The sequence below is a fragment of the Cetorhinus maximus genome, chromosome 15 (assembly GCF_964194155.1).
Source record: "Cetorhinus maximus chromosome 15, sCetMax3.hap1.1, whole genome shotgun sequence".
Lineage (NCBI taxonomy): Eukaryota > Metazoa > Chordata > Chondrichthyes > Lamniformes > Cetorhinidae > Cetorhinus > Cetorhinus maximus.
The window spans coordinates 102,903,509-102,924,897 of NC_135893.1; the positions used below are offsets into that span (position 1 = coordinate 102,903,509).

General features: G+C 42.2%; 1 protein-coding gene across 2 annotated transcripts in view; it reads right to left on the reverse strand.

The window, feature by feature from the left end:
* The window catches only part of snx29 (sorting nexin 29), a 504,385-nt gene that overhangs the window by 126,368 nt on the left and 356,628 nt on the right, over positions 1 to 21,389 (reverse strand). The window lies entirely within an intron of this gene.

The window sequence follows — 21,389 nt, forward strand, 5'->3', positions numbered from 1 at the left end:
GACATGCATTTATTTAGCACCTTTCATGGCTACAGGAGCACTTCCAGAGCACTTTGCAGCCAATGAAGTACTTTTGAAGTGTATTGTTTGACAAGGGAAAACCTTACAGATTACAATTGTAATGTAGGAAACGCTGTAATCAATTTGTGCACAGCAAGCTCTCACAAACAGCAGTGTGATAATGGCCAGATAATCTGTTTTTGTGTTTTTCATTGAAGGATAAATACTGGCCAGGACACTGGGATTAAATCCTCTGTTCTTCATCGAAACAGTGCCATGGGATCTTTTACATCCACGAGAGAGAGCAGAAAAGGCCTTGGTTTAACAGCTCATTTAAAAGATTGTAGGGAAGTCCATGTTTAATAATTAGTTTTAGTTTAGTTATGTGCAATTATCAAGGAATCAAAGTGTATTAATCAATTAACTCAGTATGTAGGGAAATAATATCATACTATGTATGTGTTTGTCTTTTAGGTGTATTCTTCTTTGACAAGTGTAACGTGCCATATTGCCTTAGGCCAAAGTAAGGTTACGTTTTACGGTTTTACTACGGGACTAGTGTTAGAGGAAGCCCATTGTGACCTTATATGGCTTGATTACAGGACAAATGTAAGGTCACTTGTAGTTTAATTGTCAAAGCAAATGCTGCAGATATAAGATCTGGGAAGTGGTTTGGCACTGAGCATGCTGTATTCTTCTTAAAAGCCGATTGTGTAAAGTAAAATAGTTTTAGGTCTCAAACTACAGTTCTATGTCTTAAATTGTCTTAGCTTTTTATCTTGAAGTGTCTTAAAGAGAAACAGTCACTTTCTTTTAAAGTATACAACAGACGCATGCATTACTGTGGTTTTTGTAACTTTGCAATCTGTTTCTATAATCGCTGTTGTAGTTATGTAGGTTTTATGACTTATATTTCTGATGAACATGTACTAATTGAATGTTATTTTGTTATATGTATCTTGCTACTTCAACTTTAATGCACCAATCACCTCTATGCACTGATTTTATATGTACTGTAGCAATTTTGTAATTGCTGTATTAATTTAAGATTGTATACCTCTTGGACTTTGTTATTTTTTAAGAAAATTGCTTCAGCCATCAGCAGTCACTAGGAAGTTACTGGAGGAACAGCACCTCATCTTCCGACTAGGTACTTTACAGCCTTCCGGACTGAATATTGAATTCAACAACTTTAGATCGTGAACTCTTTCCTCCATCCCCACCCCCTTTCCGATCCCCCTTTTTCCAATAATTTATATATATTTTTCTTTTCCCACCTATTTCCATTATTTTTAAATGTATTTCCATCCATTGTTTTATCTCTACCTTTTAGCCTATTTCGATCCTCCTCCACCCCACCCCCACTAGGGCTCTCTGTCCCTTGCTCGTCCTGCTTTCTACCCTTAATGTCACCATTAGCACATTCCTTAGATAATATCACCACCGTCAACACCTCTTTGTCCTTTTGTCTATGACATCTTTTGGCAATCTCTACCTATTACTGGCCCTCTATCCATCTCTACCTGTCCCACCCCCCTCCTTAAACAAGCTTATATTTCACCTCTTTTCTATTTTTCCTTAGTTCTGATGAAGAGTCATTCAGACTTGAAACATTAACTGTATCCCTTTCCGCAGATGCTGTCAGACCTGCTGAGTTTTTCCAGGTATTTTTGTTTTTGTACTAGGAAGTTACATATAGGTGTTTGAACTTTCCAGAACACCTAAGGTGTACCAATTAGGCCTTTTGAGACCATGAGTCCAGAGCACCAATCATTAGGAAGTGACACCACACCTCTTCTTATCACAAATAAGCAGACACACAAATTATCTTGTGGTGCCTTGTTATCTTAGTGAAAAGCTAGAAACTTCATAAAATAACAGGGAAAAATGATAATGAGAAGGATGTTCCCACAAGTGACTGACATCTTAGGGAACCAGTCAGGAGGTAATGGGAAGTGACATCAGTAAAGTGACCCTTAACAAACCAATCACACATTGATCATGCACCACATAATCAATCAGGTCTGATCATGTGCTGCCTGGGCCAATCAGAACTAAGGGATACTATCAACCATGCACAGAGGTCATAGGTAGCAAGGGTTAATAAGTAACAACTTTCAGTAGCTAGGTGTGCAGCAAAAAGAGAAGACAGAAGATAGACGTTGATCATCAGAACATTTCAAGAGACAGTGCCACAGTCAGCCGGAAGTCATGAGCTGGTGTTCCAGAGCCTTTGTTAAGTATTTTACAAGTTTGTACCTATTGCAACTAACTTAATAAATTCTGTGAAACTTGTGACAACATACTCACACCCAAGTGGTCTGTGGCTAGTCAGAACTGCAGGTTCCTTTTAGATAACTCCCCTAACTTATTCTAGCAATTGTAATCAACTTAAGTCAATCGTCAGCCATTACTGCTGCCTGTCTAGCAGTTGCAACCAAAACCAGAACAGAAAACGCTGGAAAAGCTCAGCAGGTCTGACAGCATCTGTGGAGGGAGAAACACAATTGACGTTTTGAGTCCGTATGACCCTTCTTCAGAGCTACAGAGAAGTAGAAATGTGAAGAAATTTCATCAAATTTCTACTTCTCTGTAGCTCTGACGAGGGTCATATGGACTTGAAACGTTAACTCTGTTTCTCCTTCCACAAATGCTGTCAGACCTGCTGAGTTTTTCCAGTATTTTCTGTTTCTGTTTTAGATTTCCAGCATCCGCAGTATTTTCCTTTTATTATAGCAGTTGCATCCCTTTGGTCTTCAACGTGGGTTCTTATGACAGGAGGTAGGGAGTTTTTTAATTCTTCCAAGAGAATAATTTCTCTGAGAACTTCATAGGTAGTTTCAACTCCTAACGCTCGTATCCACCTGTCAAAACGACTTCGCTTAATTCTTTCAAATTCAATGTAACTTTGCCCAGGCTTTTTTCTTAAATTTTGAAACTTTTGTCTGTGTGCTTCAGGGACCAATTCATATGCACTCAAAATGGCCTTTTTCACCACATCATAATCCCTAGAAACCTCCTCTGACAGTGAAGCATAAATTTCCTGTGCTCTACCTGTAAATTTGCTCTGCATGGGCAATGTCCAGTTTTCCTTTGGCCAGTTCATCTGTTTAGCTATCTTCTCAAATGAAATAAAGAATGCTTCAACAACCCTTTCCTCAAACTTTGGAAGAGCTTGTACAAATTTAAACCCCTCCCCACTGGGTTCTGATCTGGAAATAAGTCCTGCCTCACCTCCTAGTGTCTCTTTTTAACTGTCAGCATTTTAAATTGGAATTCTCTCTCTTTTTCTCTTTCCTTTTCCAACTCCGCCATTTCTAACTCCCTTTGAAATGTCCTGTCTCTTTCCTTTTCTGTTGCCTCTAGTTCCATTTTTTTTTTTATTTGCAACTGAATTTGAGCCCAGACCAATTAACCACCCCTTGGAGAATTCAGTCTCAGGTATTCCTTCCAATTTCAAATGCTGTGCCATCTCTTCGATTATCTCTGCCTTCCTAGCTTTGGCAGGCTATCCTACTCTTAATTTACTTGCCAATTTGATTAACCTGGCTTTTGGAATCTGTCGTAAAATCGTCAGGGACATCTCTTCCACTTGCAGGAAAGGTTTAGCAGTTTCCAGTGCCATCTTATTTTTGACAGTACAAACGTGGCCCTTCCTTTTAGCTTTTATTACTTACTAAATCTACACCCAAATCGTCATTGCCTTTTGTTCTAAAATATCCCGGACCCAAGCCCCCAAACTTTGTCACAACTCACTGGGGATAGTGCGCTGTAATATCAAGCCCCACTGTTCCCCGAGCCATGACAAATGTGAAAAGGTTTGATCAAACCACCAGATTGCCATAATTCTACCTAACTGTATAATTTAGGTTAACAGAATGCGAGCACCAGGTTTGTAAACTTAATAAGTAAATAACTGTTTATTGAACAAACTGTCATTAACCTGTGGTAAAAGAAAGAAATAGGAACTGCTAACTTCTAACTCTATAACCTAAACTCCACCCATTCTTAAATCCATATACATACACATAAGACACACGAAAACATGGATTTTAATGGTGGGATGTAACAGTTCAATAGCACCAATTCTGTAGTACAGGATTCGATCGGTTGATTTTGATTGATGTCTTCCAAATTCCTTTCAGTTCTTGTTGAAGACACAAAGTGGTCTTCTGCACTTCCAGTATTTAGTTCACTGGTTGAGCACTTGCCTTTCAATATCTATGTGATTTTCCCCTTTGCCTCTTAACAGGGGTTTTCAGAGTGAGAGCAGGTTATAGAGATATGAGGAGAAAAAGCCAGCTAGCTATTATTGTGGAATTACTGGAATCTTCCACACATGGGAGAAAGTAGTTTTAGGTCTTGTTCCTTTCAGGCTAGGAGCAATTCTGTTGCACTGCCCTCACACAAAACCTGGTCAGGAGCCAATTAAAACATTGTTGCCAGGTAGCTCCCTTGGTCCAGGACTTCTTTCTGGCACCATCCTGTTTATCATGACACACTTTGTTCCAGGACTGCAACATTGTCTATATCTCTCATCCTGTCGTCTTTCAAACTGCAGCCATTGTAATTTTAACCCATAGTCTAACAGAAATAAAAAGATATGTTCCTTATGAAAGATATTTAACAAAGTGCTAGTTAAGATAATAGTGTTTTGTTTCAGGCGAAAGCTGAGCTGACTCCTAAAAGGATTTCAGCCTGAGCGACTGCTGCACTGTCGGATGTGCCACCTTTCAGTTGAAATGTTAAACCGAGGCACTGTCTCCACTCTCAATCTGATGTAAAAGATCCTCTGGTAAAATTGAGGAAGAGCAAGGGAGTTGTAAAAATGTACTACCAAGAGGCTTCTTTAGTTGAACAACGAACTTTATTTACGGAGCTGTTGGATTAGCTGCAGGCCTCTAGCAAGGCCACCATACACACTCTAGACTAGGAAAATTCCACCTCTTATAATCTTCCCTGTCTCAGTACTGATTGGCTGTTCTGACCACGTGACCTTTACTCAGTAAGGCTGGCCTTAAAGCAACAATCACCACATCCCTCCCGCTTTAATTCCCTGTTTTATATTCATATCTTTATTTTCTGTTGGACTGTGGATTAGAATTACAATGGCTGCAATTTGAAAGACATGTCAACTGGAACAGGGTGAGAGATGTATACAATGTTGCAGTCCTGGAACAGAGTGTGCCATGAAAGACAGAATGGTGCCAGAAAGGAGTCCTGGACCAAGGGAGCTGGGCTTTGAAAAGGCCCAAAAGCGGCTTTTGATCAGAGACGATAGTGAAGTGCCTAGCATGTAGGTACTGGTCAAAAAAATTTCACTCCAAAGACTATTACAGTCCCTCCTACTTGATTTGCGAATAACCTTTATCGGCCACTGAGACGGTTCTTGATCTGTAACCTATTGGCCTCTCAGAGTCATCGTCCATTTCATGGGACAATACTGCACCAACGTCATATGGAGAGGTGTCGATATGAATTCTTTAGATCAGTTGAAGTGCACTAACAAGGTTGAGGAGTGTAGTAGTTGTTTTATCCTGTTGAAGTGTGTCCCCTGTGGAGCCTTCCAGGACCAACGAGGGTGTTTCTTAAGCAGTATGTGCAAGGGGCCCAGTACAGTGGATAAGTTGGGTAAAAATTGCCCATAGTAGTTTACCATCCCTAAAAATGATGCGGGTTGGGTGGTATTTGTGGGAGAAAGCACCTTCTTTACCGCCTTAACCTTTTCTTCCACGGGGTGTAATTCTTGTGCATCGACACGGTGCCCCAGAGAGCTAACCTCGGCAGCTCGGAAAGTGCATTTCTCCTGTTTTTAGGTGGACTCCAGCTTCCAGAAATCGTTTTAGTATCTCCTCTAAATTTGCTAAGTGCTCGGCCTCCGTCGATCCAGTTATGAGGACATCGTCAAGCTATACCACAACCTGTGGTAATCCCTGTAGCAAACTCCACATCGTCCTTTGAAATATTGCATATGCTGAGGACATGCCAAAAGGGAGGCAGTATACTGGAATAGGCCTTTGTGTGTGTTTATTGTGACATACCCCCGGGGATGTGTTATCTAACTCGAGTTTCTGATACGCGTGGCTCATGTCCAACTTAGTGTTAGGATTGGCCTCCTGCCAGCTTTGGGTATAAGTCTTCAATTCTTGGAACCGGATAGTCATCCAACTTGGCGGCCCGATTAACTGTTTACTTATGATGGCCGCAAATGCGGACTGTCTTATCCAGTTTCAGTACGGCTATGATAGGTGCTGCCGTTCTGGAAGTTGAACCGGCTGTACGATACCGAGTTCCTCCAACCAGTTTAACTCAGCATCCGCTTTTTCTCTTAAGGTATATGGTACCGGGCTAGCCTTAAAATATTGGGAGTTGTCACTGGATCAACATAAATCTTGGCTTGCAAGTCTTTGATTTTGCCTAAATCGTTGCGAAAAACACTGTTGTATATTTTTAAACAATTCTAGCAGTCCTCCTATCCGCACTTGGAAAAATTTCAGACCAATTTACCTTGATTTCTTTTAGCCAGTCACGGCCCAGTCTCGGTCCTTCCCCAGTCACTATTACTACTGAGAGCTGGGCTGACTGCTGCCCATAGCTCACAGGTACCATGGCGGTGCCTTTTACTTTTATGGCTTCTCCTATGTAAGTCTTCAACTCGGCAGAAGTTCTCTCCAGGCTCAAGGGTTGGGTACCTTCCCTCAGGTACTGAAACGTGCGCTCACCCATCACTGTGGCTGATGCCCCTATATCCACCTCCATAACTAGAGGCTTCCCATTTACATGAAGTGTGACAGTAATAAGGTTTGCCTTGACTGCTTTAAGATTAAAAAGAAAGCGAATATCAGAATCTTATATTTCAGGCTCGTTCACATTATGTGCTTCTAACATATTTGCTGGCTAATTACTTGGCAGTCTTGACTTAGCTCTGCACTGCTTTATCAAATGTCCACTTGTGTGACAGTAATAGCACTCGGCCTCCTTAAATCTACGTTTCAGGGGTGTGCATACCTCCACATCGGTAACATTTAAACTTCAGGATTGCTGTCTGATTGCCTCTGTTATATATTTTTTATTTCCGGCAGACTGCTCGGGAATGATTCCTGCTTCACAGCTGCTTCTGCAGTTTTACCACCACGCCTGGCTGCAGGTTCCCACCCTAACTGGTAAACAGCGCCATTTTGCAAGCTCTGTAGCTCCTGCAAATCTTTCTCAGTGCTTTCCACAGCCAGCGCTATCTTTTTTGCTCATTTTAAATTTATATCAACTTCTGCCAGCAATCGACGCTGAATGGCATTGTTGTACATGCCACAAACTAACCGATCCCATAGCATGTTGTTCAAGGTCACTCCGAAATCACAATGCTCTGACAATTGCTTCAACTTAGCAATATAAGTCGCGATCGATTCATCTGGGGCCCTCACCCTTGCACTAAATTTGAATCTTTGCACAATGGCTGATGGTTTGGGCTGAAAATGGCCCTTCACTAGATCCATGAGCTCACTGAACGATTTGGAGTCGGGCGTGCTTGGGGCTGTGAGGCTGTGAATAAGGTTGTAGGTCTGACTCCCACAGACGCTCAAGAGAATTGCTTTGCGCTTTGCCTCCTCCCCTATTTTGTTGGTCTGGAAATAAAACCCGAGGCACTCGATGTATTGAGTCCAGTCCTCCGTGGAGGAGTCAAATGGGTTGATCCTCCCAAAGATAGGCATCCTGGGGAGTATTTTTTTTTCCTTCTTTAAAATGAGATACTCACAGTTATAGGATGAGGGGCAGCGGCAGGATCATTTATCCTCGCCGCCAGGTGTAGAGATGTACCACCAAGAGGCTTCTTCAGTTGAACAACGAACTTTATTTACAGAGGTGCTGGGTTAGCTACAGGCCTCCAGCAAGGCTAAAATACACACTCTAGACTAGGAAAATTCCACCCCTTGTAAGCTTCCCAGCACTCGGTACTGATTGGCTGTTCTGAGCATGTGACCCTTACTCAGTAAGGCTGGCCTTAAAGCAACAATCACCACAGGAGTTACCCTCAATATTCTGGCCAATATTTACCCCTCAATCAACATTACAAAAACAGGTTATCCTTCCCACATTGCTATTTGTGGGAGCTTGCTGTCTGCAAATTGGCTGCTGCATTTTCTATATCACAACAGTGACTACAATTCGAAAGTACTTCATTGGGTGTAGAGTGATATGAGATGTCTGGTGGTCGTGAGAAGGGCAATATAAATGCAAGTTTTTCTTTTGTGTTTGAGACCTACAGGATGGGTGTTTAACCTTTTATTAGCGTTTCATGTACTCGTGTTCGCAGCATTGTGCCTTTGATCATGAATGATAGAGCTGCATTCAAAGGGATTAAGCTGTGTAAGACAGGAGACTCTGGAGCTAATGCATTCTACACGTAACATCTTACCTTGACAAAAACAGAATTACCTGGAAAAACTCAGCAGGTCTGGCAGCATCGGCGGAGAAGAGTTGACATTTCGATTCCTCATGACCCTTCCTTGACACCTCTCCTTATTTCATTTTACTGGACTGCTGTCTTATCACTGCCTCAAACAATGCTTTCCAGCCCCACCTCGGTTCACTCAAAACACGGGGGTTCAAACTCGAGTGTGCCTGGCACACAACAGGCCTACTCATTAATTGTCAATTCTGGCTCAGTCATACCAAACTCTGCATGCTTTGATTTCCACATTGAAAGGTACTTACTATTCCCTGTCTCCTTGAGGAAAAAGATCAACCGTATGCCCTTTTCTCCCTTGATTAAACATCTTCTTCTATGTTTATCTCCCTGACACACTCTCTTCCTCTCACACACCAGGTACAAAGGGCTCAGGGGTTCTTTATTTCTACAATCAGAATCACCTGGTTAATTGCCTATCACTTTTTCTTCCACTTGCCCTCAGCCCCAACCTCTCCTGTTACCTACTCATTCTAATTGTACACTTCTGTATATTTTTATTACAGCTTACCCTCACTCTTTCAAAATAATCACTTTGATGAGACCTACATCTTTCTCCATCAATCCCTTCCTATTCAACTCTTGATCTTGGTACAGGATACAATAGAGGGTTTTGGGTTGTACCTAACAACCCTCTGCCAGTGAATTCCTTTTACATGCCTTTGGCACTTTCAGACTCAACTGTTCCAGCACCTTAGGCTAGTTTCTCATTCTCCTTCCTCCATAATCTCCAAACATCCAAAACTCACTACTTCTGTCTTAAACTAATTTCCATCATTTCCATTCCCATCCCTTTGTTGGATCCCAACCCATCAGATTTAAAATTCTCCATGATCCTCCACAGTCTTTCCCTTCCCAACTTCTGCTAGTTCCTCCAGTTCTATAGCACTTCTCAAATGCCATCAGGAACTGTGGTCCGATCCCCTGGGGATAATCCCTCCCTAAATCTTGCCACCTCTCTCCCCATCTTTAAACACCTTTTTAAAACCCATCTCTTTAACCATTTTTTTAGTCACTCCTGCCAATTTCTTCCTTTCTCTTTTGGGATCCTATACCTTGCTCAAATATTTCATTATATTAAAGGTTTTTTTTTGATTCATTCATGGGATGTGGGCTTCACTGGCTGGGCCAGCATTTATTGCCCATCCCTAATTGCCCTTGTAGGTGGTAGTGAGCTGCCTTCTTGAACCGCTGCCATCCATGTGGTGTAGGTACACCCACAGCGCCGTAAGGGAGTTCCAGGATTTTGACCCAGCGACAGTGAAGGAACGGCGATATATTTCCAAGTCAGGTGGGGAACTTCCAGGTGGTGGTGGTTCCCATCTATCTGCTGCTCTTGTCCTTCTATGTGGTAGTGGTCGTGGTTGCAAATTCAAGTTATTGCTACTGAAACATTAAATACCAAAGAAAGGGAAACACCCTGGTAATTTGGCCCAATTAACAGTTATGTTCTGAGGCTGTAAAGAAAAAGGTATATTTCCCTATGTGGACTGCTATGCCAAGAGGTGTCACCAATGACTTAAGTAACATCTTGAAGTCCAAAAGCATTGACAGGAAGCTGAAAAAAAAATCTTGTACAGCCACCAGTGTGGAGTATTGCACTCTACAGGTGTGAGAGTCGGATTCTGAAGAAAGAAGATGAGAGCAGGAGAACAGCTTTAGAAATGTGGGTACGGCAGAGGCTATGCTCAGAATCAGCTGGATGGACAGAAAGACAAATGAGTGAGTAGAAGTTCAGGAATCAAAATGATTGCTAAGTACAGTTAAAGAGAGGAAGATAGCCAAGTACAGACATTGGAAATGAAGACCTGACAGCCTTGTCCTGGCAACAACTGAAGGAGAAATGGAGGGTTAAAAACAGAAGAAAAATCAGGATGGATGGATAACATTGAGACATGGAGGCTTAAAGAAAACCAGAGAAGAAGCAAGACAGCGCCAATGGCCCCACTCAGACCACTGTGACAACGAATGAGAGTGGACTGCTCCCAGTTCTCTTATTAAATATTTTGCTGCACAAGTTCTTGCCTATGGCTTTTATTTCTATGTATAGGTTTACTTTTTTTTAAAAATTCAGCCTATAAATAGTGATGTGCTATTTTCTGTAGTTTGAGGCAATGGGAGGTGAAGTGAGTATACTACACATTCTCCAGTGAACATCATATCATGATCTGACTTAATTGTTCAACCTTGGCCAATCACAGATGGCAGAAAATAAAGATAGAGGACTCAGTTCACTGCAGATTGGTCGGCAAATGGAAACTGTTCTCGAGCCATTTACAAAAGAACAAACTGTTTGGAAAACATTTGGCTGGTGGAAGAATTGGGGGTGGGGAATCTATATCACAAAGGTGTGAGATACCATATAGCACAATTCATGTGATTGCACCCAAACTTCAGAGGTAATCCTGCAAACGTACAGTGAACTATAGCAAAATACACCAAAAATGGAAACTTCCCCACACACAGGAAGCAACACCTAATAATTCACAAAATAAGAATTAGAGGAAGAATTATAGTTAGTTTTGTTTGGGAGCAGCTATCTCAAAAGGTAACTAAGCTCATTGAATTTTACACAGAATTATCGAACCATATCACATTATAAGTCAGCCCTACACTTTAGCATTATTTATTATACCCAAATAAAGTAAAACCTCTATTCTAATCCTATAGCATGAGGCAGTAACTGAACACCACAGACTTCAACATTAATCACTGAATCCAAACTTAGTACAACACATTTCTCCAGAGCCTAGAGTCTGAAAAAACAAATATGTTGCCTTTTCCAATTCCATCTCTTCTTCACTAAAATGGGCTTTTTTCGACAGATGCTGCTTACATATGGTTGCTGCACGTTTTAGTCAACACTCAAAAAGGTCCGTAATGTGTTGTTGCACTGCTGAGCAGCTCTGAGTCTTATAATGATCTACAGTGTAAATTAGATTGGGTGAGGGTGAAGAGACAGAACTGCACAGTGTACTTGAGTCATGTGGTGAACTTTGGAAAAATTGGTGCCATGTGTTATTTGAAATGGAAGCAAGGTCTAGGGTGATGATCTTTATTCAAAGTATGCTTACATATGAAACTATGGACATCAGCTAAGTTCTGATAAGACTTAATACCCTTAAAATTATCAGTTTCCTGAACATCACGGAGCCCTTGAATCAGAACGTAAGGAATCAACTAATGACCATTTGATTATTCCTTTATCAACTGTTCATTCTAAAACATTCTGAAAATAGAATCGTTTGCCAAACAAGGAATGATCATCAAAAATGATCTATTACCTGCAACAAAATTAGTCACCACAAAATGGATATTTCATACATTTGGCTTACTGACAGAGGAGTACATTAATCTAGATATAATGGCCCGGATTTTTCAGGGGGTTTTGATGGCAAACTGTCGGTGGTCACTGTTGTCATCCCTCTGAAAATGACTGTGACGTCAGGATCTAGCGCAAGCACAAGTTAATGCAAGAATTCTTAAATTGCATTCTGTCACTTCCTGATACTCCCCAGGCTGCACAGTGGACATCCTGCACCCCTCCCTCCCCCCCACCCAATCCAATGCCAGGAATCTTTGAAATCACTTCAGGTATGCTCATACATAACTTGGAAAGCCCAATAAATATCACAGCTTATTCAATGAACGTTTTTAATGGAATTCTGAGCAAAAACTATTGCTGAACAACATGTCAGGACCTGAAAAAATAATTTTATATTTCTGGATTACTGCTAAATGTCCCATTAAAATTAAGTGCTAGATTTTTTTTAAAGTTACTTTTTAAATAGCTTTTAAAGAAGTTTTTTAATGATTTTTTTTTTCATTCATGGGTTGTGGTCTTCACTGGCTGGGCCAGCATTTGTTGCCGATCCCTAGTTGCCCTTGAGAAGGTGGTGGTGAGCTGCCTTCTTGAACCGCTGCAGTCATGTGGTGTAGGTACACCCACAGTGCTGTTAGGGAGGGAGTTCCAGGATTTTAACCCAGTGATAGTGAAGGAACGACGATATATTTCCAAGTCAGGATGGTGAGTGACTTGGAGGGGAACTTCCAGGTGATGGTGTTCCCATCTATCTGCTGCCCTTGTCCTTCTAGATGGTAGTGGTCATGGGTTTGGAAAGTGCTGTCGAAAGAACCTTGGTGAATTCCTGCATCTTGTAGATGGTACACACTGCTGCTACTGTGCGTTAGTGGTGGAGGGAGTAAATGTTTGTGGATGTGGTGCCAATCAAGGGGCTGCTTTGTCCTGGACAGGGTCAAGCTGCTTGAGTGTTGTGGGAGCTGCACTCATCCAGGCGAGTGGGGAGTATTCCATCACACTCCTGACTTCTACCTTCTCGATGGTGGACAGGCTTTGGGGAGTCAGGAGGTGGGTTGTTTGTCGCACAATTCCCAGCCTCTGACCTGCTCTTGTAGCCACAGTATTTATATGGCGAGTCCAGTTCAGTTTCTGGTGAATGGTAACCCCCAAGATGTTGATAGTGGGGGATGGTAGTGCCATTGATCATCAAAGGGCGATGGTTGGATTCTCTTTTGTTGGAGATGGTCATTGCCTGACACTTGTGTGGCGTGAATGTTACTTGCCACTTGTCAGCCCAAGCTGGGATATTGTCCAGGTCTTGCTGCATTTGGACATGGACTGCTTCAGTATATGAGGAATCGCGAATGGTGCTGAATATTGTGCAATCATTAGCGAACATCCCCACTTCTGACCTTATGATGGAAGGGAATGTCATTGATAAAGCAGCTGAAGATGGTTGGGCCGAGGACACTACCCTGAGGAACTCCTGCAGAGATGTCCTCGAGCTGAGATAACTAACAACAACCATAACCATCTTCCTTTGTGCTAAGTATGACTCCAACCAGTGGAGAGTTTTCCTCCTCATTCCCATGGACACCAGTTTTGCTCGGCTCCTTGAGGCCACACTCGGTCAAGTGTGGTCTTGATGTCAAGGACAGTCACTCTCACCTCACGAGTTCAGCTCTTTTGTCCATGTTTGAACCAGGGCTGTAATAAGGTCAGGGACTGAGTGGTCCTGGCGGAACCCAAACTGTGAGCAGGTTATTGCTAAGCAAGTGCCGCTTCATAGCACTGTTGATGACCCCTTCCATTACTTTACTGATGATGGAGAGTAGACTGATGGGGCAGTAATTGGCTGGTTTGGATTTGTCCTGTTTTGAGTGCAGGACATACCTGGGGAATTTTCCACAAAGCCAGGTAGATGCCAGCGTTGTAGTTGTACTGGAACAGCTTGGCTAGGGGCACGGCAAGTTTTGGAGCACAGGGTTTCAGTACTATTGCTGGAATATTGTCAGGGCCCGCAGCCTTTGCACTATCCAGTGCAATCAGCTGTTTCTTTATATCACGTGGAGTCAATCGAATTGGCTGAAAACTGGCATCTGCGATGCTGGGGACCTCTGGAGGAGGCTGAGATGGATCATCCACATTGGTGGTGGGATCGCTCAGCTCTGTCTATCACTAGTTGCTTATGCTGTTTGGCACGCAAGTAGTCCTGTGTTATAGCTTCATCAGGTTGACACCTCATTTTTAGGTATGCTTGGTGCTACCCCTGCCATGCCCTCCTGCACTCATCATTGAACCAGGCTTGATGGTAATGGTTGAGTGGGGGATATGCCAGGTCATGATGTTACAGATTGTGGTTGTATACAATTCTGCTGCTGCTGATAGCCCACAATGCCTCATGGATGTCCAGTCTTGAGTTGCTAGGTGTGTTCAAAATCCATTTAGCACAGTGGTAGTGCCACACAACACGATGTATCCTCAATGTGAAGGTGGGACTTCGTCTCCACAATGACTGTGCGGTGGTCACTCCTACCGATACTATCATGGACAGATGGATCTGCGGCAGGCAGGTTGGTAAGGATGAGGTCAAGTATGTTTTTTCCTCTTATTGGTTCCTTCACCACCTGCTGCAGAACCAGCTTAGCAGCTATGTCATTTAGGACTCAGCCAGCTTGGTCAGTAGTGGTGCTACCGAGCCACTCTTGGTGTTGGAAATTGAAGTCCCACACCCAGAGTACATTCCCTTGCCTCCCAAGTGGTGTTTAACATGGAGGAGCACTGATTCATCAGTTGAGGTATGTGGTAATCAGGAGATTTCCTTGCCCATGTTTGACCAGATGCCATTAGACGTCATGGGGTCCAGAATCGATGTTGAGGACTCCCACAGCAACTCCCTCCTGACTGTATACCACTGTGCCGCCACCTCTGCTGGGCCTGGCCCAGGGATGGTGAGGTGGTGTTTGGGACATTATCTGTAAGGTATGATTCCATGAGGATGACTATGTCAGGCTGTTGCTTGACTTGTCTGTGAGACAGCTCTCCCAAGTTTTGACACCAAGTGTTAGTAAGGACAACTTTGCAGGGTTGACAGGCCTGAGATTGCCGTTGTCATTTCCAGTGCCTCGGTCGATGCTCCTTTTTTGTGCTACAACTGAATGGCTTGCTAGGCCATTTCAGAGGGCATTTAAGAGTCAACCACATTGCTGTGGGTCTGGAGTCACGTGTAGACCAGACCAGGTAAGGACGACTGAGTTCCTTCCCTAAAAGGCATTAGACAACTTTTATATCTAGATTTTTATTGATTTCTAATTCCACCATCTGACATAGCAGGATTTGAACCCAGCTCCCCAGAGCATTCTGCTCGGTCTCTGGATTACTAGTCCAGCGACAATACCACTACGCCATCACCTCCCCCTGGTATTTCAGCTTCTACCTTCACACCCCATGTGTATGCCCCAATTTTTGTTTTGCTTTTTGTAAAATGTTTCTAAAATTATTTGAATTTAGTGCTTTTCATTTCCTGGTTGGCTGTCTGTTTGAATCCTTTAATGCGATTGGCTGCTTCGGCTGCTTGATGGCATCCCTGCAACTCCAGGCTGAGAATCCCCTTTAAAGGACACTGCAATTTATTCCAGGGCAATGTAACAATTGTTGACAAATATTTAGCATAACCAAAACTAAACATATGTTGTACTTTTTGAAATCCTTAAACAAAAGAAAAGACCATGGTTGATTTTTCAAACTGGTATTGCAAGGACCTGTGGGGCTTGAATCATTGACCAATGTCATGTGTCATGTCAACTGCATAGCCGATGTTTCACTTGAATTAAGCCCCTGGAATGCGTGAATCCCACACAGCATTTTTTAATGAAATTAGAATTTCAAGGCCCTTGCAATTCAGGAAATTAATCAGTATTGGGATGGGTAAAAATGTAAAAGCAATAATTCTGTAAAAGTTTTTCTTTTACATAAAACACTGGGGGGGCTTAGAAATATTTTAAATCTGAAATAAAAGCATTAATCATACAAAGTGCAACAATTACAGGTGTTAAACAAGTAAATTTGCCATGTCATATTTTATTTTAAGGCCTCTGTGAAGCCCCTTGGGATATTTTATTACATTAAAGGTGCAATATAAATACAACTTGTTGTAGTTCTACGGCATTCCACATGATCGATCATTTTTAAAAAATATAATAGGGACTTTAGAAACTTAGCTAATAGAGGGTTAAAATCGACCGGAATGTAAAATGGAAATCCAACCCAAATCCACCCAGTGGGCGAGCTTAAAATTATCACTAATCTCTGGAGTTTGCAACTGCGTTATGACAGCTGGCTTCGCAATTTATCATGGTTACAAACACTTCCATAAAAGAGAGCAACAAAATCATTAAAATAGGAAATTAAATTTGTGGACAGGAATTGTGTACACAACACAGGATTTTTAATACAAAAGCAAAAATACAGTTATCGCTGGTTTTAATGAAAGGTCATCGGCCTGAAACATGGGGTTGGATTTTATGGAGTCCGCTGCAGTGGACAAGATGGCGGGCAGGCACGGAGAATTGTGTGGGAGGCCGCGCGTACAGCTCACAGTGCTGGGAAAACTACAAGTGATCAGTCAGTGGCAGGAAGATAATAAAATGGTCAACTTGCCTGTCAGCAGTTGGGAATTTGCTGATATGCTTAACTGCCCACTTGTATATTAATCAAATGTAATCTGACACAATTTAATCCTACCTCCCCGATTTAGTGAAACTCGCATGTCTCTTGCGCCTTCAATAACCCGCCCAGTGAAAGCTGTGACTTATGTGGCTTTGTTGACTCAGTGAGAGTCATTGGGCACTGGGTGGACCTTGAAGAAGTTTTCTCTGTGCAAAACCTTGCTGAGCTGATACTCCGAGGGGCAGAGGCTCAGGCAGGAAATTCAGAGCCCAGAAGTACTGGGCCCATAATTCAAAGGGGAAAGCGTCTGACTGCAGTGCAGATGGGCCATCCCTTAAAGTGGCATCACAGATCTGAGTCCCTAAGGGGCAGGCAGTGAGGTGGCTGCCTGCAAGGAAAGGGAGGTAATGGCAGCACGGGAATCATCCGCCCTGTCCTCCTGCATCCTCAAGCACTGGAAGAGATGAGCTGGATGGACTGAGACATCTCGGACCACAAACGAACCTGTGGAAGCCACTGAATGATCCTGTGTGCCAGCAGAGGAATCTTCCCCCTGGACTTTGGAACATCTTTTTTGTGCTGAAGCAACAGAAATTCAGCTGCTGGAGATTTAAACAGCAGAATTTTCTTAAAAAGCTCACAAGATAAGTTCCAACTCTAACACAGGGCTGACTGTCCTTTAAACACGGCCCACCTCATGCACAGCCAAGAGGTGATGCGGACCCCCGATGTCAGATCCAATCCCGGACATGTGATCCGACAGCAAGTCCACGTCACCCGCATTCCTAATCTTGCCGACCCGTAATCGAGTTCAGCTGACTACCGTGGACTCCCACCAGATCACCACCGGCATCTGGCCCCGCCAGCGGGTGCCGCGAAACTAGGACTAAATCCAGCCCATTAACTTTGATTCTCTTTCCACAGATGCTGTCACACCTGCTGCGTATTTCCAGCATTTTCTGTTTTTATTACAGGATTTTTAATAATCCATAAATGAGTCAACACCCATTCATTAAAATAATGGATAGATAGAACAATGCCAAGCAGACAAATTAGACACTCATCAGTATTAGTGCCGACAATGTTTCCTTCCCCAATTTGCTTTTTTGAAAAGGTAATTTTCTTCCATTGGAAATAAAATAGTTCCGTGCTATCATTTAACAATGATATAAATCCAAGTAGTTGTTGTACAATCATTTAAAAAAATTGAAGAGCACAAAATTCTGGTCTTCAGGAATAGGCATGCTGAATTGTGTGCTCCCAGGTGCACCCGAGTTTCCTCAGTATAAAACTGGCAATCTATTGTATTCTTATTGATCATTAGTGTCCCTCCTCATATGGATGCCGGCTGCTCTAATATAGGTTTACAGCCTCACCCTCCCCAGTTACTCTTCAAGAACAAGGGATCTCAAAGATGCGTGCATTAAATGATTGAAACAACTAAATTACAGAACGTGACTGGACGTTACAACTCTATCAAACAAGGAGTAGGCCATTGAGCCCCTCGAGCTTGCTCCGCCATTTAATAAGGTCATGGCTGATCTGATAGTAACCTGAGATCTGCATCCCACCTACCCCCAGTAACCTATCACCCCCTCGCTTACCAAGAATCTATCGACCTCTGTCTTAAAAATATTCCATGACTCACATGTAAACATGCCAATGGTCCGCATCACAGATCTGAGAGCTAAATCTAATCCTAAATATGGGAACCTTGTTGCACTTTAAATTAAGTAAAGCTCATAATTTCTAACCAACTCTTTATTTTACAAAGCCTGGCAGAAACAGGAGTGCTCAATAATGCCAGTTGAAGAATTCGCCCCAGAAAAGAACCTCTTTATTCAAAAAAGTGGGTGTTACATGTCTTTAAGCAAAATAATCTTTTACATAAAACTACAGCTGGGCATGTCCATAAGAACTAGGAGCAGGAGTAGGCAATTCAGCCCCTCGAGCTTGCCCCACCATTCAATACGATCATGGCTGATCTTGTTTTGGCCTCAACTCCAATTTCCCGCCCTCTCCCCATAACCTTTCAACCCGTTACTAATTAAAAATTTGTCTATCTCCCCCTTAAATTTATTCAGCGTCCTGGCATCCACTGCACTCCGAGGTAGTGAATTCCACAGATTCACAACCCTTTGAGAAAAGTAATTCCTCCTCATCTCTGATTTAAATCTACCACCCCTTAGCCTAAAACTATGGCCGCTCATTCTAGAATGCCCCACAAGGGGAAACATCCGCTCCACGTCAACTTTGTCTATCCCCTTTAGCATCTTATATACCTCAATTGATCTCCTCACATCCTTCTAAACTCTAGCGAGTATGGACCTAAACTGTTCAATCTCTCCTCACAAGACAAGCCCCGCATCTCTGGAATCAATCTAGTGAACCTCTTCTGAACTGCCTCCAATGCAGCAACATCCTTCCTCAAGTAAGGGGACCAAAACTGTGCACAGTACTCCAGGTGCAGTCTCACCAATGCCTTGTACAGTTGCAACAACACTTCCCTATTTTTATACTCTATTCCTTTAGCAATAAATGCCAAAATTCCATTTGCTTTCCTTATTACCTGCTGTACTTGCATACTAGCTTTCAGTGATTCATGCACGAGGACACCCAGATCCCTCTGCATTGAAGCATTCTGAAGTTTCTCTCCATTTAAATAATAAGTCACCTTTTTATTCTTCTGACCAAAATGGATAACCTCATACTTATCCACATTAAACTCCATCTGCCAAATTTTGGCCCATTCACCTAACCTGTCCATAACCATTTTTAAATTTCTTATTTCTTCATTGCAACTTACTTTCCCACCTATTTCGGTGTCATCTGCAAATTTAGCTATAGTACCTTCTATCCCTGAATCCAATCATTAATATAGATTGTAAATAGTTGTGGCCCAAGGACCGAACCCTGTGGCACCCCACTAGTTACAGCTTGCCATCCAGAAAAAGACCTATTTATCCCGACTCTCTGCTTTCTGCTGGTTAGCCAATCCTCTACCCAAGCTAATATATTACCCCTAACTCCGTGTGATCTTATCTTATGTATTAATCTTTTGTACGGCATCTTATCAAAGGCCTTCTGGAAGTCCAGATATACTACATCTACAGGATCCCCATTATCCACTTTGCTTGTCACATCTTCAAAGAACTCTAGCAAATTAGTCAAACACGATTTACTCTTCATAAAACCATGCTGACTCTGATGGATTGCATTTTGACTTTCCAAATGCCCTATTACCACTTCCTTAATAATGGATTTCAATAATTTCCCAACGACAGACGTTAAACTAACTGGTCTATAGTTTCCGACTTTCTGCCTCTCCACCTTTTTGAATAAGGGTGTTATATTAGCATTTTTCCAATCTACTGGAACCTTTCCAGAATCCAGGGAATTTTGGAATATCATAGCCAATGCATCCACTATCTCTGCTGCCACTTCTTTTAAGACCCTGGGATGTAGGCCGTCAGGTCCTGGGGACTTGTCATTGAGGAAAATTGAACATTTATGTAAGCTGTGCAGCTTATCAGTAGATTTCAAGTGTTCTCTCTATGATTTTTTTTATCTATTGAAATTAATGAACACAAAATTCCATCGAGGCATCTGCAAGGCTTTGCTGATGACATGGGCGCAGCAAAGTGAACCCAAGAAAATAATTAAAGATTTCCCAAATTAACATTTTCGTAATTACTTCCAGTATTGATTCTTTTCTCCAAATTCACATTTGTACAATATCCTCCTCCAGCCAACAGGGTGAGGTAGTTCAGGCAATTGAGTTTTTGGTTAATATTGGTCAGCATCCCTTGATAAATTTTTCATTCTCTCATTCAGGGAAGTGGGGTATGTGAATGAGTAGAGAGTCAAGGCTTCAGCCTTCTCTGCAATCCTCTGAGTCAAAATCAATGGGACAGTCACCAGGTCATGTCATTAAAACATTTGACAGAGCTGAAGTTACACGTGACTGGCCATGAGGACTGCAAAGAGTCAAATTTCTCTTCCATAAAATTGCAACTTGCACATGAACAAATAACCCTATTTTTAAAAAACGGCCAGAGGGATTGTGTGAACGCCATCAGAATACAGAAGGTGTCTCCCCTCAAGGAGGGGGCATCAGTAATTGATCATGGGGGAATTGCCCATCAAAATAGAAACATAGAAACTAGGAGCAGGAGTAGGCCATTCGGCCCTTCGAGCCTGCTCCGCCATTCATTATGATCATGGCTGATCATCCAACTCAATAGCCTGCTCCCGCTTTCTCCCCATATCCTTTGATCCCTTTCGCCCCAAGAGCTATATCTAACACCTTCTTGAAAGCATACAATGTTTTGGTCTCAACTACTTTCTGTGGTAACGAATTCCACAGGCTCACCACTCTCTGGGATTTAAAAAAAACCAAAAAAAATGAAAACAACAAAATTAAATCAAAATGGTATGGTCCACAGAAACATCCATTTACAAAGATAGAATCGTCAAAGGATTTGTGCGTAATTATCTATCATTCACACTAGATAACGTGAAATGGTCATCAACAAAACAAATCAAATATTAGGATCCATGACAAAGGTATTTCATTTTAACTTAAAACAACTTTTGCAATTTTCTACATAATATAGGTGAGACCACGTTGAGAATATTGGCCAATTATATTCTCAGCAGACTACTCCCCGTTGTTCACCTGAGATTACTGTCTCAAGTGTACACTCGACTGCCAGTCTGAAGAGAGATTATTTATGGTGCCTGTCATCGTGGTAAACAGTGAGGACAGTTGGCTCATTAAAATATCCATTCGCTCCTCATGTCGATGGCTGTAACAAGGAAGATTTAACCATTTAAGAGTTCACAATTTAAAAAAAAAACACATATATAATCCTTTTCAGTGAACACAAATGCTGAAATGCGCAAGAGCAATAGATAAATATTCAATGAATAATATTAAAAGGTGCAGAGAAATTG